The sequence below is a fragment of the Coregonus lavaretus genome (assembly GCF_964263955.1).
Source record: "Coregonus lavaretus genome assembly, chromosome: 17".
NCBI classification, from domain to species: domain Eukaryota; kingdom Metazoa; phylum Chordata; class Actinopteri; order Salmoniformes; family Salmonidae; genus Coregonus; species Coregonus lavaretus.
The window spans coordinates 1,377,996-1,395,025 of NC_140004.1; positions in this window are offsets into that span (position 1 = coordinate 1,377,996).

A 17,030-nucleotide genomic window follows, 5' to 3' on the forward strand; every position below is an offset into this window, starting at 1 on the left:
GACCATGACGGACCCTCCACCTCCAAATCGATCCCGCTCCAGAGTACAGGCCTCGGTGCAGGCCTCATTCCTTCGATGATAAACGTGAATCCGACCATCACCAGAAGAGTCAGTGAAGAGCACTTTTTGCCAGTCCTGTCTAGTCCAGCGACAGTGGGTTTGTGCCTATAGGCGACGTTGTTGCCGGTGATGTCTGGTGAGGACCTGCCTTACAACAGGCCTACAAGCCCTCAGTCCAGCCTCTCTCAGCGTATTGAGGACAGTCTGAGCACTGATGGAGGGATTGTGCGTTCCTGGTAACTCAGGCAGTTGTTGTTGCCATCCTGTACCTGTCCCGCAGGTGTGATGTTCGGATGTACCGATCCTGTGCAGGTGTTGTTACACGTGGTCTGCCACTGCGAGGATGATCAGCTGTCCGTCCTGTCTCCCTGTAGCGCTGTCTTAGGCATCTCACAGTACGGACATTGCAATTTATTGCTCTGGCCACATCTGCAGTCCTCATGCCTCCTTGCAGCATGCCTAAGGCACGTTCACACAGATGAGCAGGGACCCTGGACATCTTTCTTTTGGTGTTTTTCAGAGTCAGTAGAAAGCCCTCTTTAGTGTCCTAAGTTTTCATAACTGTGACATTAATTGACTACCGTTTGTAAGCTGTTAGTGTCTTAACAACCGTTCCACAGGTGCATGTTCATTAATTGTTTATGGTTCATTGAACAAGCATGGGGAACAGTGTTTGAACCCTTTACAATGAAGATCTGTGAAGTTATTTGGATTTTTACTAATTATCTTTGATAGACAGGGTCCTGAAAAAGGGACGTTTCATTTTTTGCTGAGTTCATGTAAAAAAAAAGGGAATATTACATTTACATAAGTATTCAGACCCTTTACTCAGTACTTTGTTGAAGCACCTTTGGCAGCGATTACAACCTCGAGTCTTCTTGGGTATGACGCTACAAGCTTGGCACACCTGTATTTGGGGAGTTTCTCCCAGTCTTCTCTGCAGATCCTCTCAAGCTCTGTCAGGTTGGATGGGGAGCGTTGCTGCACAGCTATTTTCAGGTCTCTCCAAAGATGTTAGATCGGTTTCAAGTCTGGGCTCTGGCTGGGCCACTCAAGGACATTCAGATACTTGTCCCGAAGCAAACTCCTATGTTGTCTTGGCTGTGTGCTTAGGGTGGTTTTTGGGTATCCTTCCCCAGGTCTGTGCCTTGACACAATCCTGTCCCGCAGCTCAACGGACAATTCCTTCGACCTCATGACTTGGTTTTTGATCTGACATGCGCTGTCAACTGTGGGACCTTATATAGACAGGTGTGTGCCTTTCCAAATCATGTCCAATCAATTGAATATGCCATACAGGTGGACTCCAATCAAGTTGTAGGAACATCTCAAGGATGATCAATGGAAACAGGATGCACCTGAGCTCAATTTCAAGTCTTATAGCAAAGGGTCTGAATACTTATGTAAATAAGGTTTTTATGTTTTTTATATTTTGTAAATTGGCAAAAAAATCTAAAAACGATTTATTCTGGCATCTCTTCATTTTGTTCTTCAGATAGCTTTACAGTTCATCCTCCTAATGGCACACATGTAACTCATGCCTGTCAAAATGGATGGCCCTTGATAATGTCCCTGAAAGGTTCTGTATTTATTTTCTTAGTTCACCTTGTGTTCTTGAATGTAGCCCTGTTTCTTTGTGTTCTTGAACGTAGCCCTGTCTTTCATTTTTGTTGATTGATTTCACCTGTGTTAGTTACTCACCTGGTCTCATCAGCTCCTTATTTAGTTCAGTTCATTATGTTTGTGCCTTGTGAGGTATTGTTCATTTTGACTCTACTAAGCCTTTTCCTAGCTCGTTTGTGAGTACCAGTTTTAGCCTTCAGTCCTAGTTTTTTTTCACCTGCCTGTTGCCTACATTGCCTGCCTGTGACCACGATTCCTGCCTTCTGCGAAGGCGAAATAAACACCTGCCACGCTCTGCGCGTGAATCTACACCTTTTTCTCCCTGAGTATTCAGCCTTTCTAGCGAGGGTGATCAGGCCTGACCAGAAAGTCAGAACAGAGATCATTCAACACCCTTAATTGAGTATGTACTACTTATTTAAAGACATTTCAAACATTCTGTTTCCCCTTTTTTACATTGGGTTTTTATTTTCATAGGGTACATTTCTTATCAGGAGAACTTACATGGATGCAACCAAAATTGCATCCTTTCTAACCCGTGAAGAACCTACTAAAACTAAATATAAAAGACCCCACACAATTAAAACAGACACGGTATTAACACCACTAACAAATATTCATAATAGGTGGGTTGTGTGTGCATGTGCTGGTGTGCGTTGTAAAACGCAGGGCAAAAACAAACAAATGGCCTTACTTAATTGGGAGCTCCCTTTAAGGCCGGATCTGGGTACCTTTATACTTTATAAACTGCAGAATTTCACTAACTGCTTGTCAAGGTCGTGGTAAGGAGTAGACCAAGGCGCAGCGTGATGAACAAACATGACTTTAATTAGTTAAAGCGTCAAAATACAAAACAAAACACGACTCGTGACGTCCACGGTATCAATGACCGAACACGGAACAAAAACCCACAACCACAAAGGGAAAACATACAGTTTAAATATGGCTCCCAATCAGAGACACCCAGCCAACAGCTGACACTCGTTGCCTCTGATTGGGAGTCACTCAGGCAAACATAGAATACAACAAACTAGAATGAACACCAACATAGAAATACACACATAGAAATGAACACACCCTGGCTCAACATAATGAGTCCCAGAGCCAGGGTGTGACAGTACCCCCCCCTAAAGGCGCGGACTGCGACCGCGCCTCAACTAAACAAACCAGGGGAGGGCTGGGCGGGCATACCTCCTCGGCGGCGGTTCTGGCTCCGGCCTTGACCACCACCCTCCAATACACCCCCCATAGTGTCCCTGGTCCAGTCTGGCCCCGCCGGCTGGAGCAGGACTGGACTTAACAGGAGCGATCCTTACCAGGCTGTCGACTCGCACCCCTGGCTTGGTGCGTGGAGGAGGAACGGGCATTACCAGGCTGACGACGCGCACCCCTGGCTTGGTGCGTGGAGGAGGAACGGGCCTTACCAGGCTGACGACTCGCACCCCTGGCTTGGTGCGTGGAGAAGGAACGGGCCTTACCAGGCTGACTTCTCGCACCCCTGGCTTAGTGCGAGTGGCAGGAACAGGCCGGACCGGGCTGGCGACGCGCACCGTAGGTTTGGTGCGAGTGGCAGGAACAGGCCGGGTCGGGCTGGCGACGCGCACCGTAGACTTGGTGCGGGTGGCAGGAACAGGCCGGACCGGGCTGGCGACGCGCACCGTAGGTTTGGAGCGAGTGGCAGGAACAGGCCGGGTCGGGCTGGCGACGCGCACCGTAGACTTGGTGCGGGTGGCAGGAACAGGCCGGGTCGGGCTGGCGACGCACACCGTAGGCTTGGTGCGGGTGGCAGGAACAGGCCGGACCGGGCTGGCGACGCGCACCGTAGGTTTGGTGCGAGTGGCAGGAACAGGCCGGGTCGGGCTGGCGACGCGCACCGTAGACTTGGTGCGGGTGGCAGGAACAGGCCGGGTCGGGCTGGCGACGCACACCGTAGGCTTGGTGCGTGGAGCAGGGACAGGCCGGACTGGGCTGGCGACGCACACCGTAGGCTTGGTGCGTGGAGCAGAGACAGGCCGGGCTGGGCTGGCGACGCACACCGTAGGCTTGGTGCGTGGAGCAGGGACAGGCCGAACCGGGCTGTGGAGACGGATAGGAGGCCTGGAGTGAAGAGCGGCCACCACCCGTCCTGGCTGAATGCCTACCCTCACACACTCTGTGTGAGGCATCCGCACAGGACGTACAGGGCGGTGAACCCCTGGCCTGGTGGCCTTCTGGATCCGCCCCCTTTTCTCCTCCGTCAGCCCCGTCGTCCATGCCGTGTGCCCCCCCCTAAAAATTTTCTGGGGTTGCCTCACGACCGTCCGACGACGACCCTGATCACGCCGTAGCTCCTCTCTACGGCGCGCCTCCACCGTCTCTTCTCCCGGCGCTTCCTCCCATGTCCAGCCCAAGAGCTGCCCCTGGACACGCTGCTTGGTCGTTGCATGGTGGGTTTTTCTGTCAAGGTCGTGGTAAGGAGTAGACCAAGGCGCAGCGTGATGAACAAACATGACTTTAATTAGTTAAAGCGTCAAAATACAAAACAAAACACGACTCGTGACGTCCACGGTATCAATGACCGAACACGGAACAAAAACCCACAACCACAAAGGGAAAACATACAGTTTAAATATGGCTCCCAATCAGAGACAACCAGCCAACAGCTGACACTCGTTGCCTCTGATTGGGAGTCACTCAGGCAAACATAGAATACAACAAACTAGAATGAACACCAACATAGAAATACACACATAGAAATGAACACACCCTGGCTCAACATAATGAGTCCCAGAGCCAGGGTGTGACACTGCTCTCCCAAGACAATAGCCTCGGGAAGCATTTCAAAGGGAGAGATAGGGACACCCCATCCTCTCCTGCAAGAGAAAATGTACAATTCGTTAGTTTTCACTATGCTAAATCTTAATCAGCAGCACAAAACTTTTAATTACAGACAAAACAAAACATGATAACTACTGTTCAACGGGAGTCCACTATGTACCCTCCGCTCATTAATCATTTGTGTTTTAATCCATTCCAACGTTTACTGTATATACTATTACCAATCTCTGTTGGATATTCCCTATTTGCTTCACACTCATTAATGTCTACTATTTTAAGATTAATATTCACTGAATCAAGACAAATCTACTTTTTTGGCCCATTTCTGTAGCCTGTACTGCCCTCAGACACGGTGGCATTCCTCTCACCACCAAGTCTAACGATTTACTCAAGTACATGACTTGTCTCTTTTTTTCACCATGATTTTGCATAACCACCGCACTACAATGCCCTTCTTACTCATGAACAACATTTTAAAACGTAATTTTAGGTTTAGTAACCTCAGAATTGCTTTTTTAAACTCTACAATTACAATTGTTTCTTTAACTCTTCAAACAATTACTCACAATATTAACTCCACTGTAATTTCTCGTGAGGACCCCTCTTCCCTTTCGTCAATCCTATAAAGCTATTTCAGAATAAGATGGAATAAAGTGTCTCACGAGATTAAAAACCCCCAAGTTTTTCTGAGCTTGCAAGGAGTCTTTGGCCGTGCCCATTTTAACTTGTTATCTTTTAGAATCTATTCCCCTGGCATTATCCAACCACATAGATTATCCAACCACACCCGTTGCCGTGCGCCTCTTTCAGTGGCTCTATGGCTTTGTTAAACTTTTCTTCCTCTAGCCCCCCTTTAAAGGGAGAATTGGGTCCGCCGGTCGCCATTTCAATAGTTATTATTCCGACGCCTCTCCCGACGGTGTCCAGGGTGTTTAGATTTCCTCACCCATGGCTCTAATACACGCCAAATTTAACTATATATTTTTAGGCCCACTTCCCAAAGAGAAGTTACGGTATAGGTACCTAATAATTTGATCAGGGGACCTGATACTTTGTATTAGAACCAATACTGAAGCATCTGCCAATTTACTACTGGAGAATACGGGAGACCTAATGTCTAATACCAGTGTCACGCTTCAAATATCACTCTTGTTGACAATACACATAAACAAAATTATTCACAGTTGTCTTCTTATTTCCACATAATCTGTCACGGTTCCCCACCCTAATAGGGCATAAACCAACCTCTCTCCTTACTGCTACTGCTAATATACACAAATCACTTTCAAACAACGTTCTAATATCCTTTCACTTTTCTAACCTCTCCTCCAGAACTTATAGGCAACCTTCGATCACCATCCACATTCCCACTCACTGACAATGTTTCATCTTTAAGCACAGATATCCTCAGATATCTCCTGTTCTCCATGGAATGCACTTCCTGCCTTTGTCCCTCTACATAGTGTGGTATCTAAATAATTATGCAAATTTTGCTGTGAGAACAAGGAGTCCGCTTACACTGTACTTTGATTATAAAGGTTTATTATTTCAAAGGATTTCAGCGTAAGTTTACAGACATCTGCAGGCATCTGGAGAACAACGGACTCAAAATAATATGTTGTTCTGTCCTCCTTTGTTTTAACCGTGGTATTTATATCCTATGCCCTATGTAACATAATATGGGTGTTTTTCCCATAAACCAATCCCAGGAGGCCACCTAACAGACTTCCTCTAACACACCATTTGCAAACATCAACAAAGTCATAAACTGTTTAAACACTACAATAGATTACTTCTCTACAACCTATCGTACTAGTACACCAGCATGCCAATTTCTCCTTACACTACGCAGGTAATATCAAATTATTAAACAGACATGTTGTAGGGATGGCCACTTCCCCCAAACCTCCTAAGGGACTTCAACCCCCTAGTCAAACCTTCTGGTGGCTAAACCTCTCCTAGGCACAGAGAGCCTAGTCGAACCTTCTGGTGGCTAAACGCTATGCACAGAGTACCTAGTCTAACCTTCTGGTGGCTAAACCCTCCTAGGCACAGTGCCTAGTCGAACCTTCTGGTGGCTAAACGCTATGCACAGAGTGCCTAGTCTAACCTTCTGGTGGCTAAACTCCTCCTAGGCACAGAGTGCCTAGTCTAACCTCTTCATGGCTAAACCCTTCCTAGGGGCCTGTCATGCCAAATAGTGTCCCCCCCCCCCCCACTTATTTCACCTCGTAAGTGCTCGCTCAGTCTGAGCAAAATTATTACCTCAGAATTGTTCTCCAAGGACTGTGTTTTTGACGGTGACAACTTCTTTATATTAGAAAATATTGTTAAATAGGAATAAATAATTTAAGCTGTTTTTAGATTGACGTTGCTAGCTACTGCAACGTTACTTATATACCTCAGCCTGCCTAGTCAGCTAGCCAGCTACAGTAGCTGGCTAGCCAGACAGTTTTATTTAGCTAACTTTAGCTAGCTACTGTAATTGTTATTGTAGCTTTCTGTTTCTATGTAGCTTCCACTTCAATGGCATCCCACAAGGAGATTTTATTTTATCTTTCCAAATAGGCGAAGTACTATGAAGGCACCACTGATCTCGACAAGAGGCGGAACATTCAGAGAAGTTCACAATTCAGGGTAACGTTAAGCAGTTAACTTCTATTAGATAACTGGATGGATTTAGTTATGTACAACCATTTTTCAACAACCATTTTCCATCTAGCTAGTTGGTCATCTACATATTTCTAGCTATACATATAGTTCAGTGGAGGCTGCTGAGGGAAGGATGGCTCATAATAATGTCTGGAATAGAGTAAATGGAATGGTATCAAACACGGGGTTTCCATGTGGTTGATACCATTCAATTGACTCTATTCCAGCCATTATTATTAGCCGTCCTCCCCTCAGCAGCCTCCACTGATATAGTTATATGTTTGTCATATTGAATGTCATATTTGGGGAGGAGTGAGAAAGAAAATATGAAAGTGAGACAGGGAGAGAGAGAAACAGAGAGAGAAAGACAGCAGTACAAATGTACTTAGACTTGAGTATTTCAACAACTCTTCTCTTCCAACTTGTTAGGCAATCATATGTACCTACAAGGGAAGGATGGCCAGCCACATAGGAGGGTGATTTTTACCAAGGAGGAGAAAGAGGCCGTGCTGACCGAGATGCATGCTGGCTATTTCGGAGTGAAGTGCATGATTGCCAAAATCAACCTACGGTTCTTCTGACGGGGAATTGTCAATGAGGTGGACAGCTGGGCAAGTGAAACAACCTTTTTTTTATCAATCACATTCTATTATATCAGAAATTATTATGATTTCAATGAATGTGATATCAGAGAGCACACAATGTTTCAATTTGTAACTTTTTGCTTAAAGGTCAGCACGCTGTCTAGCCTGCCTGTCACGACTTCGGCCCAAGGCTGCCTCCCCTCCTTGTTCGGGCAGGCTTCGGCGTTCGTCTTCACCAGTGTACTGACCACTGCCGCCCCAATCATCATCACCTTTGTCTTGTCTTGTCAATCACACACACCTGGTTCTAATCCCCTCATTAGTCCGTGTATAAGTGTTCCCTCTGCCACCTTGTCCTTGTGGGTGATTGTTATTTGTGAGAGTAGTGGAGCTACTCGTACATTCTGTTGCCAGGGTAGATTTTCCCCTGTGCCTATGTATTATTGGATTCTACCATTACAGTGTATTTGCCAGGGATGAGAGCTTCCCCTGTGCCTGTTTTCGTGGATCGCTATTTGAGCACATTTGTGTGTCCACAAAGGAATAAAACTCTGTATTCGGTGATTACCCTCCTGCGCCTGACTCCTTCCATCACGATCATCACACTGCCAGAAGTTTGAGAGGGCGAAGACTGTGGCACCGGAGTTGAAGCCCATCAATGTTGTTTCATCATGGCACATGATTGGTAAGTGTCCCAATTCAAATTCTGCCCTGATAAGTTGTTTTGTAATGGTTGCTTTATTTGACCACAGCAGAGTTCAATATTACAGAATGTGTGTGTGTCAGTATCCTTATAAATATGAAAATGTGCATGCTGTATTACACAGATATGGGTAAGAATAATGTAATATTTTCTCTAACACTTTAAATGTTAGGGGTGGACCTCATCGAACCCTTCATGAAATCCAGGAATGGCAACAGCTGGTGTCTGAAGGCGACCGATCACTTTACCAAGTGAGTGGAGGCAATACCCATTAAGGTCAGTAAAGGAAGAGTACGTGCTTAACTCTAAATTACCTTCTGTAACCCATTAAAAAGGGCGCTTGGAACCAAAAATAGATTTCGTTTTGTATGATACCCATCAAGGATGGGACTGGCGAGGCCACCTCCAAGGTGATGATGGACATCTTCAACACCCACGGTTCTCCTGAGGTCATCTTGAGTGACCGAGGTCATGAACGCTGGAACAAGGTACAGATGTTATAGGTTATATTCTGTCACCAATGTTTTTTTGTTTTATTTTACTTTTATTTTATTTATTTTTCATGGTACATAATCAGACATATTTCAATATCTTACATTGTCAATAGATATCACTTTCCTAACCGCTTCTCCAGGTTTGATGAATGGACCAACCAGACCCTCAAGACTGCCATGGGCAAGTCCCTTGATTGGTACCAGAAAGGGTGGGAGAAAAACCTAAAGGTAATTCTCTTTGCACACAACAACAGCATCCAGGCCTCCACCGAGTACGGACGGGAGCCGCAGCTGTTGACTGAGGTAAACAATGCAATTGTATATACAATTATTGCATATACTGTAGTCTGATGTGGTGGAAGTTGTCGACCAGATCAGAATGCCATTGAGGACCACCTTCAGGCACGGACTGAGAAGGATGTGGAGGTGTTTGACCAGGTAAAAATTATTGTCCACTGTTAATTTATTTTCTGGCCCTCCAAGAGATATGTAAGAAATGTATTTGTAATATGAAATTATAATTGAATTTATTACTGTTATCAATCAAGATGAGACTGAACATCGACAAGGCACAGGAGAAACAGAAGGAGAGCTACCGGAGCTGGGGTCACCATCTGTTAAGGTGAATATACAACATCTCAGATAATAACTATTTGCATTTGCATAAAATAACCTGAAGCTAGTTTTAGTTTCCCTAACACTGATATTTTTCTCTTTGTCTTCTTAGGGTTACCTAGGATCAGTCTGACTCTCTGTGCTCTGAATCGGAGGGGGACATTGTAGGCATCATTTCCAATTTGTAAGTCGCTCTGGATAAGAGCGTCTGCTAAATGACGTAAATGTAAAGCTACTGTCATTGTCATGTTGTCATTATCTGCTAAGAAAGTTTTTTTGCTCTATCATACTGGGCACATAATATTTGACATACACATATTAACTAAAAACACTAGCACTGCAAAGACAGCAGCAGTGCCTGGACTTTGCAGTCTCCCTCTTCAAGTCCCCCTTCTGAGACTGTCTGCCTGTTGAGAACAAGTGACAGGCAGAACCTCCCACCCACACAGCAAACACCTCCTCAATATTCCACACAACAGAATTCAATATTTAAGTATATGATTGCCATGTGAGTGTACAAAAAATCGGAAAAAATATATAAATGACAACTGTACCAAAAAAGGAAGTCAAAGATGGGTTAAAATCTTAAATATTGCCAGGTTGGTTTTCACAGCTGTTTCACAAGGTGTTCATTATTGTAAGTTGTAAGGTAACCTTTGATTATATTTATTTGTTCCACATTATTCAGCGTTGAATCCTAGGACCTACAATAGATACATATACAATACCAGTCAAAAGTTTGGACACACCTACTCATTCAAGGGTTTTTCTTTATTTGTGCTGAGCACTTGTTGGCTGCTTTTCTTTCACTCTGCGGTCCAACACATCCTAAACCATCTCAACTGAGTTGAGGTAGGGGGATTGTGGAGGCCAGATCATCTGATGCAGCACTCCATCACTCTCCTTCTTGGTCAAATAGCCCTTACAAAGCCTGGAGGTGTGTTGGGTCATTGTCCTGTTGAAAAACAAATGATTGTCCCACTAAGCCCAAACCAGATGGGATAGCGTATCGCTGCAGAATGCTGTGGTAGCCATGCTGGTTAAGTGTGTCTTGAATTCTAAATAAATCACAGTGTCACCAGCAAGGCACCCCCACACCATCACATCTCCTCCTCCATGCTTCACGGTGGGAAATACACATGCAGAGATCATCCATTCACCTACACTGCGTCTCACAAAGACACAGCGGTTGGAACCAAAAATCTCCAATTTGGACTCCAGACCAAAGGACACATTTCCACCGGTCTAATGTCCATTGCTCGTGTTTCTTGGCCCAAGCATGTCTCTTCTTATTATTGGTGTCTTTTAGTAGTGGTTTCTTTGCAGTAATTCGACCATGAAGGCCTGATTCACGCAGTCTCCTCTGAACAGTTGATGTTGAGATCTGTCTGTTACTTGAACTCTGTAAAGAACTTATCTGGGCTGCAATTTCTGAAGATGGTAACTCTAATGAACTTATCCTCTGCAGCAGAGGTAACTCTGGGTCTTCCTGTGGCGGTCCTCATGAGAGCCAGTTTCATCATAGTGCTTGATGGTTTTTGCGACTGCACTTCAAGAAACTTTTAAAGTTCTTCATATTTTCCTGATTGACTGACCTTCATGTCTTAAAGTAATGATGGACGGTTGTTTCTCTTTGATTGTTTGAGCTGTTCTTGCCATAATATGGACTTGGACTTTTACCAAATAGGTTTACAGTGGGGGAAAAAAGTATTTAGTCAGCCACCAATTGTGCAAGTTCTCCCACTTAAAAAGATGAGAGAGGCCTGTAATTTTCATCATAGGTACACGTCAACTATGACAGACAAAATGAGAAAAAAAATCCAGAAAATCACATTGTAGGATTCTTAATGAATTTATTTGCAAATTATGGTGGAAAATAGGTTTTTGGTCACCTACAAACAAGCAAGATTTCTGGCTCTCACAGACCTGTAACTTCTTCTTTAAGAGGCTCCTCTGTCCTCCACTCGTTACCTGTATTAATGGCACCTGTTTGAACTTGTTATCAGTATAAAAGACACCTGTCCACAACCTCAAACAGTCACACTCCAAACTCCACTATGGCCAAGACCAAAGAGCTATCAAAGGACACCAGAAACAAAATTGTAGACCTGCACCAGGCTGGGAAGACTGGATTTGGGAAGACTTGGATTGAAGAAATCAACTGTGGGAGCAATTATTAGGACACGGAAGACATACAAGACCACTGATAATCTCCCTCGATCTGGGACTCCACGCAAGATCTCACCCCGTGGGGTCAAAATGATCACAAGAACGCTGAGCAAAAATCCCAGAACCACACGGGGGGACCTAGTGAATGACCTGCAGAGAGCTGGGACCAAAGTAACAAAGCCTACCATCAGTAACACACTACGCCGCCAGGGACTCAAATCCTGCAGTGCCAGAGGTGTCCCCCTGCTTAAGCCAGTACATATCCATGCCCATCTGAAGTTTGCTAGAGTGCATTTGGATGATCCAGAAGAGGATTGGGTGAATGTCATATGGTCAGATGAAACCAAAATAGAACTTTTTGGTAAAAACTCAACTCGTCATGTTTGGAGGAAAAAGAATGCTGAGTTGCATCCAAAGAACACCATACCTACTGTGAAGCTTGGGGGTGGAAACATCATGCTTTGGGGCTGTTTTTCTGCAAAGGGACCAGGACGACTGATCCGTGTAAAGGAAAGAATGAATGGGGCCATGTATCATGAGATTTTGAGTGAAAACCTCCTTCCATCAGCAAGGGCATTGAAGATGAGACGTGGCTGGGTCTTTCAGCATGACAATGATCCCAAACACACCGCCCGGGCAACGAAGGAGTGGCTTCGTAAGAAGCATTTCAAGGTCCTGGAGTTTTCTAGCCAGTCTCCAGATCTCAACCCCATAGAAAATCTTTGGAGGGAGTTGAAAGTCTGTCTTGCCCAGCGACAGCCCCAAAACATCACTGCTCTAGAGGAGATCTGCATGGAGGAATGGGCCAAAATACCAGTAACAGTGTGTGAAAACCTTGTGAAGACTTACAGAAAACGTTTGACCTGTGTCATTGCCAACAAAGGGTATATAACAAAGTATTGAGAAACTTTTGTTATTGACCAAATACTTATTTTCCACCATAATTTGCAAATAAATTCATAAAAAATCCTACAATGTGATTTTCTGGATTTCTTTTACTCATTTTGTCTGTCATAGTTGACGTGTACCTATGATGAAAATTACAGGCCTCTCTTATCTTTTTAAGTGGGAGAACTTGCACAATTGTGGCTTGACTAAATACATTTTTTCCCCACTGTATCTTCTGTAGCTGACTTTGTGATCTGTAAGGTAAGTAACTTTAACGTGTCAAGTATATTACACATTTTCTTTGCCATTTCTGAAATGTAGCAACGTTTAAGACATCGATTTAATGTTGTAATGTTAACAAGGTACCCAAAAGTAGTTCGAAGTAATGTTTTCATTTTATTAGCTAAAGAAAACTTGTTTAAACAGCGAAATTGTTGCGGAAATCAGCCGTGTTTGCATAGCGATGAGGAAAACAACGACATTTAGGCGGTAAAGATCTCCAAAATTCTAATCATTAGGTTATCGCACCGTTGATATAGCAACGGACTCTAATAGTTTATCCAATCCCATTGTGACACAGAGGGGGTCAATACTTGGCCGGGGGACATTATTTGGCATGACAGGCCCCAACCACTAGGTCTACCGGTAGTATATACAGTGGGCCTCCTGAATAAACTCAGGCTTTCTAGGTCCGTATCCTATAATTTGTATTCAACCTACGACTCTCATCTCCCCAAGATGTCAAAATGAGTGGTAACAGGTGTAAGTGCCTACCTTGTTTTTGGTGCCAGCTCCTGTTTCACTGATTCGGACTCTCCAGTTCGACTGTAAATCATTGTGAATCCTGCCAACAACGACAACTGTTAGGTTCTGAACAAACAGAGTAAAAACTCACGGACAACTAGAAAAAGCTCAAACCAAGTTTATTCTATTATTATGACAATGGGTCGTACAGCTGCAAAGACAAACACATGATTACACAAGCACATATATTTATACCCTCCCACTAGGAGGAATCAACTCCTTGCACATCGAGACAGCCAATATATCTCTGTTGCTAGTTGAGAAATGTCTTGTTAACAAACTATAGTTTTGGCAAGTCGGTTAGGACATCTACTTTGTGCATGCAAGTAATTTTTCCAACAATTGTTTACAGACAGATTATTTCACTTATAATTCACTGCATTACAATTCCAGTATGTCAGAAGTTTACAAACACTAAGTTGACTGTGCCTAAAGAACGGCTTGGAAAATTCCAGAAAATGATGTCATGGCTTTAGAAGCTTCTGATAGGAGAATTGACATAATTTGAGTCAATTGGAGGTGTACCTGTGGATGTATTTCAAAGCCTAACTTCAAACTCAGTGCCTACTTGCTTGACAGCATGGGAAAATCAAAAGAAATCAGCCAAAACCTCAGAAGAAAAATTGTAGACCTCCACAAGTCTGGTTCACCCTTGGGAGCAATTTCCAAATGCCTGAAGGTACCACATTCATCTGTACAAACAATAGTATGCAAGTATAAACACCATGGGACCACGCAGCCGTCATACCGCTCAGGAAGGATACACGTTCTGTCTCCTAGAGATTAACGTACTTTGGTGCGAAAAGTGCAAATCAATCCCAGAACAACAGCAAAGGACCTTGTGAAGATGCTGGAGGAAACAGGTACAAAGGTATCTATATCCACAGTAAAACGAGTCCTATATCGATATAACCTGAAAGGCCGCTCAGCTAGGAAGAAGCCACTGCTCCAAATCCCCCATAAAAAAGCCAGACTACAGTTGCAACTGCACATGGGGACAAAGATCGTACTTTTTGGAGAAATGTCCTCTGGTCTGATTAAACAGTTTGGCCATAATGACCATCGTTATATTTGGAGGAAAAAGGGGGATCTTGCAAGCCGAAGAACACCATCCCAACCGTGAAGCACGGGGGTGGCAGCATCATGCTGTGGGGGTGCTTTGCTGCAGGAGGGACTGGTGCACTTCACAAAATAGATGGCATCATGAGGAAGGAGAATTATGTGGATATATTGAAGCAACATCTCAAGACATCAGTCAGGAAGTTCAAGCTTGGTCGCAAATGGGTCTTCCAAATGGACAATGACCCCAAGCATACTTCCAAAGTTGTGGCAAAATGGCTTAAGGACAACAAAGTTAAGGTATTGGAGTGACCATCACAAAGCCCTGACCTCAATCCTATAGAACATTTGTGGGCAGAACTGAAAAAGCGCGTGCGAGCAAGGAGGCCTACAAACCTGACTCAGTTACACCAGCTCTGTCAGGAGGAATGGGCAAGAATTCACCCAACGTATTGTGGGAAGCTTGTGGAAGGCTACCCGAAACATTTGACCCAAGTTAAACAATTTAAAGGCAATGCTACCAAATACTAATTGAGTGTATGTAAACTTCTGACCCACTGGGAATGTGATGAAATAAATAAAAGCTGAAATAAATCATTCTCTCCACTATTATTCTGACATGTCACATTCTTCAAATAAAATGGTGACCCTAACTGTCCTAAAACAGGGAATTTTTTACTAGGATTAAATGTTAGGAATTGTGAACAAATGACTTTTAAATGTATTTGGCTAAGGTGTATGTAAACTTCCGACTTCAACTGTATATGTGTGTGGGATAGAACTGTTCCTTCTCACTTAATCTGACCCCCTCCCTAATCCACAACTGTCCTACCTTATCAGTTACTGAAACTAGACTGTTGCCCTTTGCCTCCCTCCTTAGGAGCCATGAGATTTAACAATAACATGTTTTAACAGACTATAAACGTTCTGCACTCCCCCTTGTCTCACTCAGTAACTTTCCATACACCTAGTTCTTATTCACCCTCCATTGACTCCAACATATACATTCCTTATACATGCAAAGTAATCTATAAGTTCTACTATGGTAACATGAATAAGTATATTTCAAGCTAGTTACAGTTTTGACTTAAATGTACTTGAAAATCTATGGCAAGACCTGAAAATGGTTGTCTTGCAATGGTCAACAACCAATTTGACAGAGCTTGAAGAATTTTGAAAAGAATAATGGGCAAATGTTTCACAATCCAGGTGTGGAAAGTGCTTAGAGAAAGACTCACAGAAAGACTCACAGCTGTAATCGCTGCCAAAGGTGCTTCAACATAGTATTGACTTAGTGGTGTGAATACTTATGTAAATTAGATATTTATTTATTTCATTTTCAATACATTTGCAAACATTTCCCCCCCCAAAAAATCACTTTGTCATTATGGGGTATTGTGTGTGGATGGGTGAGAAAGAAAATCTATTTAATCCATTTTGAATTCAGGCTGTAACAACAGAATGTGGAACAAGTCAAGGGGTATTAATACTTTCTGAAGGCACTGTAATATGCCTTTTAATTGCTACCATGGTCATGCATTCCATATTTCTATTGTAAGAAACATGTCAATTTAGAACTATCCATATAGGCCAATTTCCACGAGTGTAAGGGGTTGTTGATCGTATACAATGTTTTGATATATTTTATACATTTAGCTTTTTGTCATTGTGTTTGTTTCCTCAACATTCTAAAGGGCCCATTGTCACATCATGACTTCCAACATTCTATTCTATTCACTGTAAACAATGTAACTTTTGACACAAATCAGCTACTTTGACCACTTTCCCAATAACTTAAAAACGTAGAGCGTATGAAATTGGAACACCGACTGCAAGCCAGGCCTAATCGCCCAACATCAGTGCCCGACCTCACTAAAATGCTCTTGTGGCTGAATGGAAGCAAGTCCCCGCAGCAATGTTCCAACATCTAGAAGAGTGGAGGCTGTTATAACAGCAAAGGGGGAACCAACTCCATATTAATGCCCATGATTTTGGAATGAGATGTTCGATGAGCAGGTGTCCACATACTTTTGGTCATGTTGTGTATATTCTACCAATCAAACTGTACAGCTGTTGTAGTAATGACATCTGCTACTTTTCGTCTTAACTTTTTGAAACATCTGCCATTTTGACCCCTTTCCTAAAACATTTGACAAAAAGTTAGAGCGTATGACATCTTTCTCTACTTCCCTGCTATTCAAATCTTAAATTTTGCAAAAAATATATTATACCGATCAAACGATACTGAGTTTTTAGTAACCACATCAACAACATTTCCTCTAGCATATTATAAAGAACATACATTTGACAACAGAAACCACATTCCCAACAAGTTACACAAAAAGTTAGAGTGTATAACATCTTTGTCTACTTCTCTGCTATCTAAATATGTAATCAGAACACTTCTTCCACTACCACAAAAATGCTTTTGAAGAGCTGAAGCAAGGCACACAATTTGATTTCATCTACAATTGCCATCTAGTTATTGTTGGTATTTGTGAGCGGTTAATAGTATGTGGTGTAAACAGTGTCAGTAAGAAGGGGGAGAGTAGGGGAAGGCTG